We start from the raw sequence: 16,222 nt of genomic DNA, 5'->3' as shown, positions 1-16,222 counted from the left end.
CCATCTTGGAAGTTGAGGATCCTGAGAAGGTGGGGGAGGATTATCATCCTCGCTTTCATCATCTGAAGAAGAAATGTTTTCAAAAGTAGAAGAGATAGGAAGAGGTGGCACATCCGCCGGACTAGTCTCGCAGGCCGATTTATTTTCATCAAATTTTACATCTCTTCTAATGATAACATTTTTGGACTTAAATGGAATAAGTCTATAACCTTTTACATCTTCAGAATATCCAACAAAAGTACATTTCTCACTCTTAGGTTCTAAAGCTTTATGCTTTTCATCTGGAATATGGGCCCATGCTTCACTTCCAAACACACGAAAGTGACTTACATCTAGTTTAATGGAACTCCAAGCTTCTTCTGGAGTGATATTCTCTAGAACCTTAGTAGGAGTGTGATTGATTATATAATTTGCACAATTAATTGCTTCGGCCCAAAAACTAAGACTGAGTCCTTTAGATTGTAGCATACAATTAGCCATTTCCTTTAAGGTGCGATTTTTCCTTTCAGCTACACCATTTTGTTGTGGAGTGTATGGAACAGTATGTTGCATTTGAATTCCATTTTCGGTGCAAAAGTTGATGAATGTGTTTTTAACATATTCTCCACCATTATCAGTTCTTATCTTAAGAATTTGATGTCCAGATTGTTTTTCAACAAAGGCTTTGAAGGCCAAAAAAGTGTTAAATACTTCGCTCTTGAGTTTTAAGAAGTATACCCAAGTGCGTCTGGAGAAATCATCAATGAAAGTTAAGAAGTACTTGCAGCCAGAGAATGAAGCAACAGGAGGAGGACCACATAAATCACTGTGCACAAGCTGTAAAGGGGCTGAGGCGTGCCAAGAGGCACGTTTGTCAAAACTATCCTAATGATGTTTTCCGAGTACACATCCGGAACAAACACCATCTCTGCAAGATACCATAGGAAGACCTGTCACCATATTTTCTTTACATAGATGCTGAAGGGAGCGATAGTTTAAGTGACCAAATCGCTCATGCCAAAGTTTGCTCACTTCATCATTATGAGCAACAAATACTGAGGGAAGATTTGATGACCCAAAGTTGTGAAACTTATACAACCTTGTGGAATTATCAGCAAGACCAGTAGCTAGAATCTGTTTAGGATCTTTTAGATCCTTGATTACAACATCATGAGGTGAAAATTCAACAATTTTACCTTCACCTGAATGAGTTATCTGATAGACAGATAGAAGGTTGCAGGATAAGGTTGGAACACATAATACATCATTAAACTGACCATTGTCTAGATGAACAGTTCCAGTCCCTACAACATTAAGAGATCTATCATCACCAACATATATATTTTTGGTGTTACAATCATTTAAAGAAGAAAACATGGCTTGGTTTTTGGCCATGTGATAAGAGGCTCCAGAATCAATGAGCCATTCATGAGAATGAGAAGAAGAAGAAGATACATTTAATGCATAACCAAACTGAGATGATTGACAACGACATGCAGAAAGTGCCATTCCGGAAGTTGAAGTTGAAGTAGGCTCCACATGGATGTTATGTTTCTTCATTGCAGCTTCCAAGGCTTCCATCTTCTTAAAGCATTTAGATTCTAAGTGGCCATCTCGATTACAAAAGTTACAATGTCTATCAGTCTTCTTCCATTTGTTTTTATTGGTCTTATCATTTTGCTGAAATGATCTTTCATTTTGAGGCTGAGATGGTTTAGGACCATTCTTTTGAGGATATGACTTCTTAGGATTCTTTGAATTTGGTTGCTGCTGGGCGGCTAACGCTTTCGTGGAAGAGTTTCCAAGATTAAGAAGACCAAGGTGTAAGAGTTTTTCTTGTTCTCTTATTAAGGAATCACAAAAGGAGTCAAAGGAAGGGGCCTTGTAGTCTTTTCCTTAACAAATGAAAGCTTCCCTTATAGAATGGAAAGTGGAAACAAATACAGAGTAGGCTGGTCCCAACTTAGTAAGGATGGAATAAATAAGGTTACCATCTTCTTTCTTAACTTTAACACCTTCCAAGAGATATCTAAGGGTCTTGAATTTGGACAAGAAATCTTCAATGCAAGAAAAATTATTAGGATACAAAGTAAGCAACTCATTTTCAAGTTGATGGGCTCTAATTTCATTTTTAATCCCAAAAACTTTGGCGAGTTTTTCTAATGCTTCATGAGGAGTCTCAAGTTCTGCAATGTGGAATCTAAGATCAGGAGAAATAGACATCCCTATCAAACCACGTGCTTGATCTTGTCTATTTTCCCATTTTGCAGCCTTGTCTTCATCTTTTGGCTTCTTCTCTTGGTCTGTGGCTATTCTGAAGAGACCTTTACTTCTAAGTAAATCTTCCATGTAGGCTACCCATTGGAAGTAGTTAGTGCTGTCAAGAATGACTTGGCATGGACTTTCCATTTAAAAAAAAAAAAACTGAAGCTGAAGATGCTGAAAGTAAGTGTTCCAATGGATAGATCTCGAAAAAATAGGCGGTTTTAAAAAAAAAAGGCTCTGAAAAAGGCTTCCGGATGAAGAAGTTATGGCTTTTTGTAAAAAAAATGTTGACGTTGCCGGCAAAGTGCGCGAATGTGCGGGAATGAAAAAAAAAAATCCGCCCCCACAAAATGGAGACTTGAACCCAAGACCTCTACTCTCTTAAAATAGCTTTGGACCAATTGATCTATACAAAAAATTTGAGAGAGAGAGAGAGAGAGAGAGAGAGAGAGAGAGAGGGGGGGGGGGGCTTGGTTTGCGTGCTTGCCTTGAGAAAGCTCTTTTTCCCTACAAAACACAAAACACAAAACCCAACACGAATATGCAAAGAAAAACGAACCTTGCGGCTCGAAGTTAGCTTTAGCCAAAAAACTAGAAATTTTTAAAAAAAATTCTCAAAGTTAGCTTTAGCCGAAAAACTAAATATTTTTCTCAATGTTTCTGATTTTCCAAGATCACACTAAGGTGCAGGGAAAAGAGCATACGCATGAGAAAAATCCTTCCTTTCTGTTTCTGATTTGCCCAGATCGCACGGAGTCGCAGGGCAAAGAGCATACGCAGAAATGAAAGGTATAGATCCGGTTAAAAAAAAGGCTAAATAAACTGAGACCGAAATAAGCAGAGAGAAAATAACAGTAAACTGCAAAAAACACTGTATACCTCCCGATCTGAAAAATGACGCAGCTAGGGCTACCGGAAACCTTTTCGCGTGAAACGAAAGGGTTCCTCACTGGAACAGATGCTCCGAATGCAACAGAGCAGTCCTCTCGGCCCGAAAGCAGTCAGAAACAACAGATCTAGGAAACGACAGCCGCATGCAGTTCTACCGGCTTCAGATTTGGATCACCAACAGACGCGGCCCTCAAATAGCTTTGATAGCATGTAGGAATTTACAGGGTAAGTTCCTCAGAAAGAATACCAAAAGGACACCGCTCACAACCAGATCACAGATCAATACACCAGTATTTTTGACATGGTTAAAACCCTCAAAGAGGGAAACAGTCCACGGCCTGTCCCAACGTGGGTACTATAGGCAATTTATTAATCAAAGAATGAAAATTTACATAAGCTTCTCTCATGCACGGATTACCCGAACAATGACCCTCCATGTGCTTTAAATAGAACTCATGGATCAATCGGGTGTCAAGCCACGGATCAAGTGTCGGTAATACCGAGGAGAGAATGAACCGTCGGATCACTACATATCGTGATCGTCGGATTGTAAGTTACAATATGTACAACGGTAAAGAAACACACTTTACCTAACTCTATACCTAACTCTAAACTAGACCAAGTTGAACTTAACTATATCCTATGTGTCGGAATATCCTAACACTCATATATATGAATTAAGGAATGGGGTTTTCATAAGTTTGGCACAACTCATAGATATAACATTACATGAATTTTCACTTCAACCTTACATTTTAAACTTAGATACATCATTCTTGTGTATATTTAGTGATTTTGGCTCTCACTTTTTTATTTTCTTTCATCAAAAATGAAAAAAGAGGAAAAATTTTGTTAGAAATCTATGAATGCTTAATAATAAAGGTATCATGTGATGAAAATTGATTAATTATGTTATTATTTATGAAACAGATGGGTATTCTTGAGAAAATATTATGCTTCTGGATATCTCCTCCTTGGTTGAGAGGGAGTGAGAGTGGACACCATATTCTCCATGTGTCATGTACTATGGCCAAGACTAATAGTCGTAAGCCTAGTAAAGACACCAATAGGGAGAACGGTGGACTGGATAAACATCTGGGACCAATATTCTTTGAGAATTTGTAATTTGACTAGGACTACCCACCATAAGTCAATTACATTAGTCCAAGATAATAATAGTCATGAGTATCGACATCTCCTCGTGTCAAGTATTATGGTAGTGGATTAGAAAATGGTCATGTGAGGATATACTTGGTGAAAATTGTGGTTGGGTGAATGCATAGAGAGGCATTGGTATCCAAATTTATGCCTCCCAACGTTGTGCTCTAATCTAATGGAGAGATATAACTTCTTAGTCAAGGCCTCGCTATTTTGACAATGTTGGCTATGATGATGTAAATCATCATTGACGCTTATCAATACAAATCCATTATTATATGAATACTTCAAGTTGAGAGTACTTTGTTGTGTCATTATGAATAGCTCCCTAGTTTAGAGGGAGTGTTGAAAAATGTAACTAGTGTTGGTCTTCATAATGCAATAAAATGTAATTATAATCATTATTATTATTTAATTTTTGTCAAATACTGTTATTCATGCTTATAGTTTCAAAAATAAATTATTTTGAGTTAAGATAAATGTATTTGAGTAAAGTTTCATTTGGACTTTTGAAAGAAAATGAAAAGGAATTTTTATTTTAAGTCAAAGAATCAACACAAGACCAAGTCATCATGAGACGCAGTTATTTGAACCCCTTGGATAGGCATATATATCAGTCAACTCGATCACCTTGAATAACAATCACTTATCATCACAAAGAATCGATTCTTGTGCCAAACAAAAATAAAAGACAACCAAAATTAGAGGAGAGAGAAACCATGATTGTTTCAACCTGTTTCTATGCACACGTTCAAAGGTTATGTGGCTTCTCTATGAAAATTATAGGTCCAAACTTCATCCTTCACTGCAGGTCCAAAAATTATGTGATTTGACCATATTTTAGAGTGTTTGATCAATGTTGACTTTTGTTGACTTTTACTTGGTTGGAGGAGACCTAGAGGAGGGTTGACTTGGATATTTGTGGAAATCTTGGTCACTGCCTTAGGTCTTGTATATCTCATTTTGGTGTGATTTTATAAAAGAAGGATTTTTGGGTTTTCCCCTTATGAAGTTTTTGGGTGGCTTGGAGGCTAATTCTTGGTGTTATTTTTTCCCTTTTGATATTTATGTTTTGCATGTTTGTGAAATTACTTGATTAATAAGACAGTCTAAGTAATAAGAAGCCAAAAAATTTCACAATTAATTATCAAGTTAAGATAAATCTATCATTTTCTTCTAACACTTGGTTTCTTAACATGAAGTAGGGTAATATTTCCTATGACATCCAACCAACGATCTATGATGCGAAATCATTAATAGTCTCTTTGAATAAATATGTCCCATTGAGGGGGCTAGTAATATGTATGAGGCATCACTAATTTTATATTTGAAGAAGTTTGAATCTTGGAAGGAGGTGATCCCCTTGGAAGAGTTCAAAAGGGAAAGGCCGCATAGGTCCTTTTATGAAGATCTAAATCCAAGTACCTCCCTCATAAATAGAGTTAGACATGTATTGAAAGAGAGTAAAAAATCATCCATCCAAATCTTCATAAAGAAAATAAAACATCCCTTGAATCTCATAATAAATGGGGCATCTGTAGATGAGGTGACCCTCTAACTCTATCTCATGTATATAGAAAATCTAATAGATATTATTGAGAAGAGGAAATATCCCGAGAGAGACAAAAAAACCTAAAAAAGTATGATAATAATGTGTATGCAAAAGATGATCTTGAAAATAGTAAGGTCATGAATCGATGACTGTAAGGTAATTGACATCACCATAATCATTGTCATCATCTTCATTATCATCATCATCACCACCATCATCATCATATTTATTGTCATCATTTCAATATCATCATAATCACCATCCATTTCCTCATCATCGTGTTTCTCATCAACATCATCATGATTATGGACATTCTCGTTAATTGTTCATAATTATAGGTGTCGTAAGAAATATCATCAACCCAAAAAATGTTATGAGTGCTAGAAATTGGCTATTAGGACACATTACATATGCAAGAGAAATAACAACTATATTTTTGAGACATGATCGATGATCATCATCGTCATTATCATTTTCATCATCGCCATCATCATCATTAATGTAATTTCTATCATCATTGTTGTCATCGTCATCATGGACATCATCATCATTGGCATCATCATCATCATTCATGTCATTATTGTTGTTGATGATGACCTAGATGAACATAATGATAATGATTATCATATGATGGTGACTTAGAAGATGACGCCCAAGATAATGATTATTATTATGACCATGACAAGATTTAAAAATCGGGAAGATAGGGCAAGGTCATTAGCATCGACATCATCACAATCATTGTCATCATCATCATCATTGTCATTGTAACCACCATCATATTTATCATCGTTTTCATTATCATCATAATCAAAATTCATGTCATCATCATCATCTTCATTATTATTGACATTGTCATTAGTTTTTCATAATTGTCAATGTCATAAGAAATATGATTAATGCAGAAAATATTATGAGTGTTGAAAAAGGGATGCAAAAGTGAGCAAAAGAATGGGGCAACAATAGATGTAAACTTGGATGAAAAGTGGATGCAACATAAGTAGATGCAAAACAAGACAAAAAAATTGACACAAAAGTGGATGCAAAAGTAGATGCAATAGTTGCTGCAAACTTGGACACAAAATAGGATGCAAACGCTGATGCAAAACTAGAAGAAAACATGGGTGAAATAGAAGGCCTGAAACGTAGCATGAATTGTGGTGAAACAAATGTGGATGTAACAATGGACACAAAAAAGAAAAGCTTGGATGAAAAATGGGATGCAAACATGGACAAAACATGGGTGGAATATGGACACAAAATTAGACACAAACTTAGATGCATCAAAAGTGGATATAAAAGTAGATCCAAAATGAGATGCAGAAAAAATAAACAATACTCGATGCAAGATTAGACACAAAATAGGATTCAAATGTGGATACAAAAGTGGAAGAAAATGTGGGTTTCAATGGTATGCACAAGATACGACAAAAATTATGGTGCAACAAAAGTGGATGCACAAGTGGATGTGACAACAGAAACAAAAAAATATGCAAACATATATGCAAGACAAGATGAAACGAGGGATGTAAAAGTGGATGCAAATATGGGTACAGCAAGAGAAACAAAATTGGATGAAAGATATGGATGAAATGGAAGTAGATGCAGAAGAAGATGGAAAATGAGACGCATAAACCCAACACAAAATTGGATGCAAAAAGAGATAAAATATTTCATGCAAATTTTGGACACAAAAGAGGATGCAAACATGGATGAAAATTTGGAAGAAAATGTGGGTACAACAGTAAGTGCATAACATGACACAAACTATGGCACAACAAAAGGGATGTAGTGATAGATGCAAAAAAATAAGCAAATGAAGATGCAAAAAAGGGATGAAAAAGTGGATGTAAAGATCAGTACAATAATGAATGAAAAATTGGATGCAAAAGTTGATGCAAAAAAATTTGATGCAAAAGTAGACGCAAAATAAGACACAAAACCCAATGCAAATCGTGACACAAAAGTGGTTACAAAAAGGTATGCAAAAATAGATGTAAAAGTCGATGAAAACCTAGATGTATATGAGGATGCAATCGTTTATGCAAAATTAGAGTAAAAAATGGGTGCAGAGGGAGATGCAAATTATGGCACAAGAAAATTGGATGCAATAATGGACACAATAATAGATGCAAAGGAAGATATAAATATGGATGCAAAACAAGATGAATAAGTGGATGCAGCACAAGTAGATGCAAAACTAGACACAAACCTCAACACAAAACTTGGTGCAAAGGGAATCCAAAAAATGATGCAAAAAATGATTTAAAAATTATGCAAAAGATGATGCAAGCATAGGCACAAAATTTTGTTGCAACATAGGATGCAAAAGTATGTGAAACAAAATTAGGTGTCAAACTTGATGCAAAACATGGTGAAAAGGATAGCACAAAACTTGGCATAAAACTCGACGTAAAACCTCGTGTAAAACTTGGTCTAAAACATATTACAATACCTGATGCTAAACTTGATCTAAGACTTGGTGCAAACCTTAGTGAAAAATTTGCATCAAGTTTTCACAATATTTGATAAATGGACATAAATAGCACCAAAAATAGGCTCTGGACACAAAAAAGGAAGCAAAAAGGGATGCTAATGACAAGGTTTTGTTGTAGTGTATGTTGGAGAATGTAGCTTTGGTTGGATTTCATTAAATCATTATTATCATTGTAATTGGAAAAAAAAAATTATTATTTTTGTTTCTAGCATGTTCTTCATGCTTAAATTGATCAAAAATTCTATTTTAGAAGACATGTTATTCATTTCATCAAAGGAAGAAATTTATCATTTGTTATGTAAGTTCAAGAAGCTTCGACAAGTGCTATCCAACCACTAAATTGTTCAAGTTAGATTGACATATTGAGGCACCCATTCGGACCCCCCTGACTATAAATAGAGGTATATTCGTCATCCTTGAAGGCAGTTCAATCCCACACTACACAAAGATTTTTTTCCTCATGCGAAGAGGTTGCAAGGAATTTTTGAAGGCTAGAAGCAAGTATTTTCTCTATTGACAAGGTCGGTACTAATATGAATCCTTCATCACAAAAGATGTGATGGCTAAAGTCTCTGAGAAATATAAATTCCGTGAGATAAAAAGTTTGAAGTATCACAAAGGATTTGAAGTTTGTCAAATCTAAAGTGTAAAATATCACAGTAGGTTTGAAGTCTAAAGTATCATAGAAGATTTGAAGTCTGAAGTATCAAATAAGATATCAATTTTGTACAAGAAATATGAAGTATGTTACAAGAAGATATGTGAGGTCTGAAATACAAAATTTTGTAAGTTTGTTGGAGAGGAGAGATATGTCCATCAATGTTGATCAAGGGTCTGTACAAGGGGTTGGAAGGTTTATATTTGTTCAAGTCAAAGGGCAATCTCTTTTACTATTGGAAGACCTTTTTTAAAAGAAGAGCTAGAACATTGAGGAGCCTAAGACTCGTGGAAGGTTATAGGGCTTTGATTTCATCTGTTCATTCAAATATTTCTTTAAGAACAAGGTTGTTAAGCTTTTCCCTTTAAGGGTTTTCCTAGGATAAATCTTTTTCTCTAGTTTCTTGTACATTGTAATCTAGCTTAATTTGCTATCCCGGTTGAACTTCTAAGTGATAATTTCTTGATGAAGAATAACTAAAACATAAGAATAACTTATAATTCACAATTTAAATATCATATTTTACCAGTGTTTTTATCAACATTATAGTGGGATATGCATCCCCCTTTCATGTGAAATGACATGATATCAAGAAAGTGGGGCTCCATGTCCTATGAACATTCATATTAAAATAAAAATTATTAGAAATAATAAAGAAAACATCTTGGAGGATGAATATTAGAAACAATTAAAAAAAAGAAGAACTAAAATAAGATAGAAGAAGAAGAATAAGAAGAATGGATATAATGATTAAGAACATGTGTTTCATTGTAAGAGGCCACAAGTTCAAAATAAAAAGAGGATAGAATATGTGCACCTTGGTACAATTTAGGTGCACTATTACTTAAGATTAATTTAGGCTGGTTTCATTTCCCCTTCAAATAGGTTATATTCCACATGAATACCATGGGTCATTTTATTTTTATTTTTTTATTTTTATAGCTTTTTTTATTTTTACTTTATTTTATTTTATTTTATGTTCATTTAGTTAAAAAAATTATATTTAATTTAATTTCATTTGATTTATTTTTTATGTAATTTAACTTAGTCAAAATGTTAAAAATTACATTAAAACTTGTCTAGGAAAACCTCTTGGCACAATTATGTATTATGCTTTCAAACATATAGAACTTCACCCATTATCAAAGTTGAAATGGTTTTAGAAATATTGTTATAAGATATTTATAAAGCTAAAAATATCAATCTTATGAGATTGTAGAAAACATATTTGGAAAATAAAAATAAAATGGTTAGAAATAATATATATTATGCAAATTGATAAAAATATATAAGAGCCTTATTGAATCATAATAAATTTATGAAATGCAATAAAATAAACTACAATAAAATTGAGAGATTAAAATGAAAAAGTATTAGAAATAATAAAGAAAAGAGTGGTGGAAGATCAAAGAATATTTAAAAGGAAAATAAGATAGAAATAATAAAAGCTAAAGAGAAAGATGAAAACTAAAAAGGTTAAGAACATAAATGGACCTAATTGATAATAATAACTGATAATAATAACGTGTCTTTTATTGTAAGGTTGAGTACATACACTTTTGTAGGCTTGAGTAGTTAAATAGAAAATAAACCTCATACACCAGTATGAATAAAAAAAAGGCCTTATACATGGATTTGGTGGGTTTTACTATGATACTAAAATTAGAGAAAACAAAATAAAGAAATGAAAAGAAAAAAACTTAATGGCCCAAGAAAAAAAATATTATTAGGTAGTTCGTTCAACTTCCCTTGGGCTTGAGCGTATTAATTTGTATGCATAATAACAAAATTGACAATAACAATGATTTTGTATAAAGAGGATACAATCTCACCTAGATAGCCACTTTTTAGTTGGAATCAAATGTTTTTTTTTTTTTTTTTAAATATTGATTTAGAAGTGTTCCAATTTAGATTTTGAAGCTAGAAATAGATATATCACCCACAAAAACATACAATCCACCTAAAATTCTATAGTTTGACATCTCTAACATGGGTTTCAAAAAATTTCAATTGGATTTTTCCAAAAGCATACTAGCAAAATATATGTTTCGAGGACAAAATTTTCACCTATTTAAACTAATCTCTAAATATAATCTAGGTAGTGTTGTCCACTACAAGGAATCATGTATTTTCACCATAGTAAATGTCGAGTGGAGGGCATCCATGACCGAGAGAATATTGACATTAATAATTCTTACATATGGAGGATAACTAATGAGAATTAAATTTGGGGATATGGATACCAAAAATGTTGGCATATGGGATTATGTGGAAGACATGTAGTGAAAATTAATTTTAGGTATATAGATGTTAACGATAATTCTAAGAACGTCCTAGGAAATAACATAGAAAACATAGGGTTGATGCGTATCAAACCTCAATCTAGGTTCATCATCAAGACTAGGATGAGGAGTAAGATCAACAAGATGCAACGATTATTTTCCAACATTCAAAAAAGAAAAATTAATAAAAAGGAATGTTTTTTTTTTCTCAGTAAATGATAATTCTATTAACTGTAAAATAAAGTAAAAATACAAGGGGTCGAGGCCTCGGGAATCATCATCCGAGAGCACTCAAAACATCAAAAACTATCCTGTGTGAAGGATAACCAGTTACATGAGCATGAGTGCAGATATAGACATCAGGAATTAACCGAGATAACATGAAGAAGAGATGATATAATCGTCTGTCTAGAGCATATGACCAGAGAGCTAGACCAAGACATTGCTCAAAATTCCAGAAGATCTTGACATTGCCGCATATCATGGAGAGGAGTAAGACCGCCTGTCTGAAGAGGTCGAACTAAAACTGCATCCATAACCACCTGAACTTGTTCATATTAGTCATCTGCAAAACTGAAATGGAGTGGGCCCAGATGGCCTCAAGTTGCTGCATCCTCATTCCGAGGCTCCTCCACCACCGGGCAAGCAGTATCCTCCCATTCATCATCATATCCAACATTTTCTCCACCTGGGTGCCTCAACAGGGGACACGAGTGACTATCATTATCTTCCACCTTTCTCTAATTAGCGGCATCTTGAGGTAGAGAGGCGCTGGGAGAGTCGCTCCTTTCAAGCCTCTACCCTTTACCTTTCTCCAGGCTTTACCCAGCCATTACTTGCAAGTTTCTCTGACAGCCGGCCTCTCTGAAAGCCTCCTGAGGAGGCTCAGACATCATACGCACCCTAATTGGAGGCGGAGATTCTTCTTCAGAGAAGAGAATAGTGATATTGGCAGTGATTATAGGCCTATTAAGATTGCTTTGAAAAGTAAAATGATTGGTCTAAAACCCATGATATGGAGAGGGTCTGCGAGCAAGATGCACAGAGCGGGCTGCCTGTGGTCTGCCACGCCCTCCATGACTCCCCCCGAAACGGCTTCTCGAACTGTGGCGTACCATGGTGAGGGGATTAAGGAGAGGCAGATACAAGAGAGTAGTTATACTGCACAGGAAATCGGAGGCAAATTCAAGAGAGTAGTGATACAGCACAGGAAACGACTTTAGACAAAGACAACAGGCCAGAGAGTGCGGGGAGAGCGGTGCAGGATAAATGGCAGGGGCGTATGAGAGCTGACCAATGATTCTAGAGACAAATTTGCTATCGAAACACACAACTATCCCAAGCCTGAGATAAACAGAGAACGGAATGCACACAGAGAATTTACCTTTGTTTTCAGAGACCAGCCTGCCCCACAGACCCGCATCCAGCTTCGGCCATAGACAAGAAGGTGGAACGCTTGCAGTGGAGAGGATAGCCCGGCACACCATTGTTATAATAGCCTGCACCTTACCTTGGACGAGGCGAGCAGTAAATGCATAGAGCATGCCAAATATTTTGCTCTAAAGAGTATCCATCAAGAACTAAATGTACTTCTGGATCATCATGCTCATGAACCAAACGGATTTCTGGAATGTCGTGCTGGTCTGCATCTGGCAGTGCCAAGCTCGTCCGTCTATCTGATAATCATTAAATCCCATTTATTTCACCCGCATCCGGGTGTGCTCCTCCTTCCTGATACATTTCATTCTTCACAAGGTTTTTATAGTCCAAGAGTTGTGACTCAGAGGCTATCCTGGAAAGTGATCTAGCATGAAGGTTCAACCCACATTCCACTCCAATGTTGGCAAGTAAGTTCGCAACTTTATTTCCTTCCCTACGAATGTGCTTCAGAGTAACTGCTCTGTGAGAGGAGAGCCAACATTCTATGAGTTCTAGCCTTTTGGCCATCCTCCAGCTATTGCTCACTTTGCAAGAGGGAGTTCCTTGCAGGATTTTGGAGATCATGTTTATAATGATCTGAGAATCACCCTCTATTATAAGCGGAAAGAATCCTTTACTTTGTGCAAGAATAAGGCCTTGCCAGAGACCTTCCAATTCTGCCGAGTTATTGGTATCCCATCCCTTTGATCCTAAAAAGTTTAAGAGAGGTGTACCCTTATGATCTCTGAAGATCCCTCCGAAGCTTGAATTGCCCGGATTGCCTTTCGAGGCACCATCAAAGTTGAGCTGGTACATATGCATTGGGGGAGGCAACCATTTGTCAGGTGAATGATTTTTCAGAGGCTGTGATCCTTTGATAATCTATTCTTGCTTCAAATGAAGGTTCCAATTGGCCCATATGGATTGTTCTTGGGGGTTATTTGGAAGGTCCTCCTGGTACCAGGTCTTGAGGGAAATGGTTTCTTCAATGTTTTGGCAAATTATTTTCCATATATTCTCCAGAGGCGTAGAGTGATCCTTGAAAATTCTACTATTTCTCTCCTTCCATATGGCCCACAGAAGAAAGCCCGGAATGAGCTTCCATAGGAAATTTAAAATCTTGCTTTGATACGGAGTCTGCGCCCAGTTGCGCACTGTGGTAATGATGTCTCCATGAATTCTTCCTTCCCTTTGGCATCGGAAACTAACCTTTTCCCATAGCTTTTGTGCTGTATGGCAGGAAAGCATGAGATGCTTTATGGTTTCCTCCTCTTGTTTGCAATTGGGGCATATTGAGGGCCCATGAAAGTTCCTCTTCCTTAGATTGTCCCAAGTGAGAATCTTGTTATGACATAGCAACCAAAGAAAGGTGGAGATTTTCAGCCATAAAGAGGGGTCCCAGACTTTGCTCCAGATAGGATCTATCACTAAATGTTCTTTGATAATGAGATTATAGGCCTCTCTCGTTGTGAAGGTACCTTTTTCTTCATATCCCCATCTAAGGATATCCTTTTCCTCAGAGGGTTGTATTCTTCTTTTCTTTAATTCTGTGTCTATCATTTGTTGAACTTGTGGCGTTCCTTGTCTTAAGAACTGATCTGCCTTGAGCCATTCCCTGTACTCTTGGGTCGATGAGAGCTTCCAGAAGTTTTTAACTCTATCCTATACTTGCCTATTCTGCTCCGGTGATTGCATATGAGAAAATTGATCCTTTAATTTAGGCATCTGCTGCCATGAATCTTCCCAAAACCGAGCAGTATCTCCATTCTTCACTTCCCAAAAGCTGTGCTGCTGAATGAGACTTCTATGCTGCTTGGCCGAGTTCCATATAAGGGAGCCCATGCTGACTTCTGAAATTCTAACTCGTTCCTCCATTGGACAATGGCTTGCATACTTGGCTGTCCATAAAGAAGCCCAGGGGGTGAGAGGTGCAGTCAGCCAGTTCCACCATATTCGAGCGCCCATTACTTCATTACTGTGAGAAGGATCCCTTAATCCAATACCACCCCCATTCTTTGGTAGACAAGTTGTTTCCCATTTGACAAGAGCCCACTTACGCCTGAGACCGTTGCTGCCCCATAGGAAGGATCTTTGGAGCAACTTGATTTCTTTGAGCACCCATTTGGGCACTGCCAGGATGGAGAAGAGGTAAAGCGGCATGGCCTGAAGAACTGCTTTTATGAGTACTAGCTGACTCGCCATATTCAGAGATCTGTGAGTCCAAGAGGAAAGACGAGTCTCCAGTTTTTCCAAGAGGACCTTCCATGAGGAGTGCTTAAGGGCCGAGGCAATCAGAGGAGCACCTAAATATTTGGATGGGAGGTTAGCAATGGAGAAGCCCAAAATTCGGGCTATGGCAGCCTGAGTTGTAGTCGGGGTATGGAAAAAGAAAATCTGAGATTTGGCTTTATTGATAGAAGTTCCAGAGGCTTCCGAGAAGTCTGACAGAAGAGAATTGAGCTGGCGAGCTTCTTGGACAGAGGGATGCCCAAAAAGCATGGTGTCATCAACAAACTGCTGGTGAGTGCAAGCTGAAGAGTTGTGAAAAGACAAGCCTCTGAGGCGTTGGGATTGCTGAGCAAGCTTAATACTCCTGCCTAATCCTTCAGCCATAATGACGAATAGGAAAGGGGAGAGAGGGTCTCCCTGTCTAATGCCCTGGGAAGGATGAAAAGGGGGGGAGGGAATGCCATTAACCAAGATAGAAAAAAAAGAGGAGGAGATGAGGCTCATAACCCATCTAACCCAGGGGGGAGCAAAACCAAAAGCGATTAAAACTTTTTTAATGTACAGCTAGCTTAGACTGTCAAAAGCCTTCGATAGATCTAGTTTGAGGAGCATACCTGGCTTCTTGGATTGCTTCAGGGAATGAATTATTTCATGAGTTAGGATTATACCATCAGTAATCTGCCTGCCTTCAACGTATCCAGACTGCTCAGGCGAGATGATGAGAGGAAGTAGCAATTTGAGCCTGGAAGTGATGACCTTGGAGACTATCTTGTAGATTATATTGCACAGAGCAATAGGTCTGTATTTGTCAGGCTTGCTGGGCATATCTACCTTGGGAACAAGGGTGATGAATGTGGCATTCACCCCAGGAAACATCCATCTTAAGGAACGTGATTCCTCCACCACCTGCCAAACTTCCAACTTGATCAAATCCCAGAAGTTGTGAAAAAAGTTGGAAGTGAATCCATCCGGGCCAGGGGCTTTTCCTGCTTTCAGCTGACGAACTGCTAATTCCACCTCCTGTAAGTCAACAGGCTTGAGAAGAAGTTGGTTATGCTCTTCTGAGATAATTTTAGGAATGTTTCGAGTAATTTTGTCTATGGCTCTCGATCTGTCTACATTTGGCTCACTATGCATTTGCTTGAAATAGTTGAGGAGTTCGCCTTCAATCTCCTCATGCGCTTCCACCTTGGCTCCCTGCTCATTCTGGAGGTGAGTTATGTTATTATTCATTCTGCGTTGGATTGTGGTACTATGAAAAAATTTTGTGTTTTTCTCTCCGTCTTTGAGCC

The sequence above is a fragment of the Pinus tabuliformis genome, chromosome 5_2 (assembly GCF_031772625.1).
Source record: "Pinus tabuliformis cultivar Carrire ecotype Pingquan chromosome 5_2, CPIR1, whole genome shotgun sequence".
Lineage (NCBI taxonomy): Eukaryota > Viridiplantae > Streptophyta > Pinopsida > Pinales > Pinaceae > Pinus > Pinus tabuliformis.
This window is presented reverse-complemented; position numbering follows the sequence as displayed.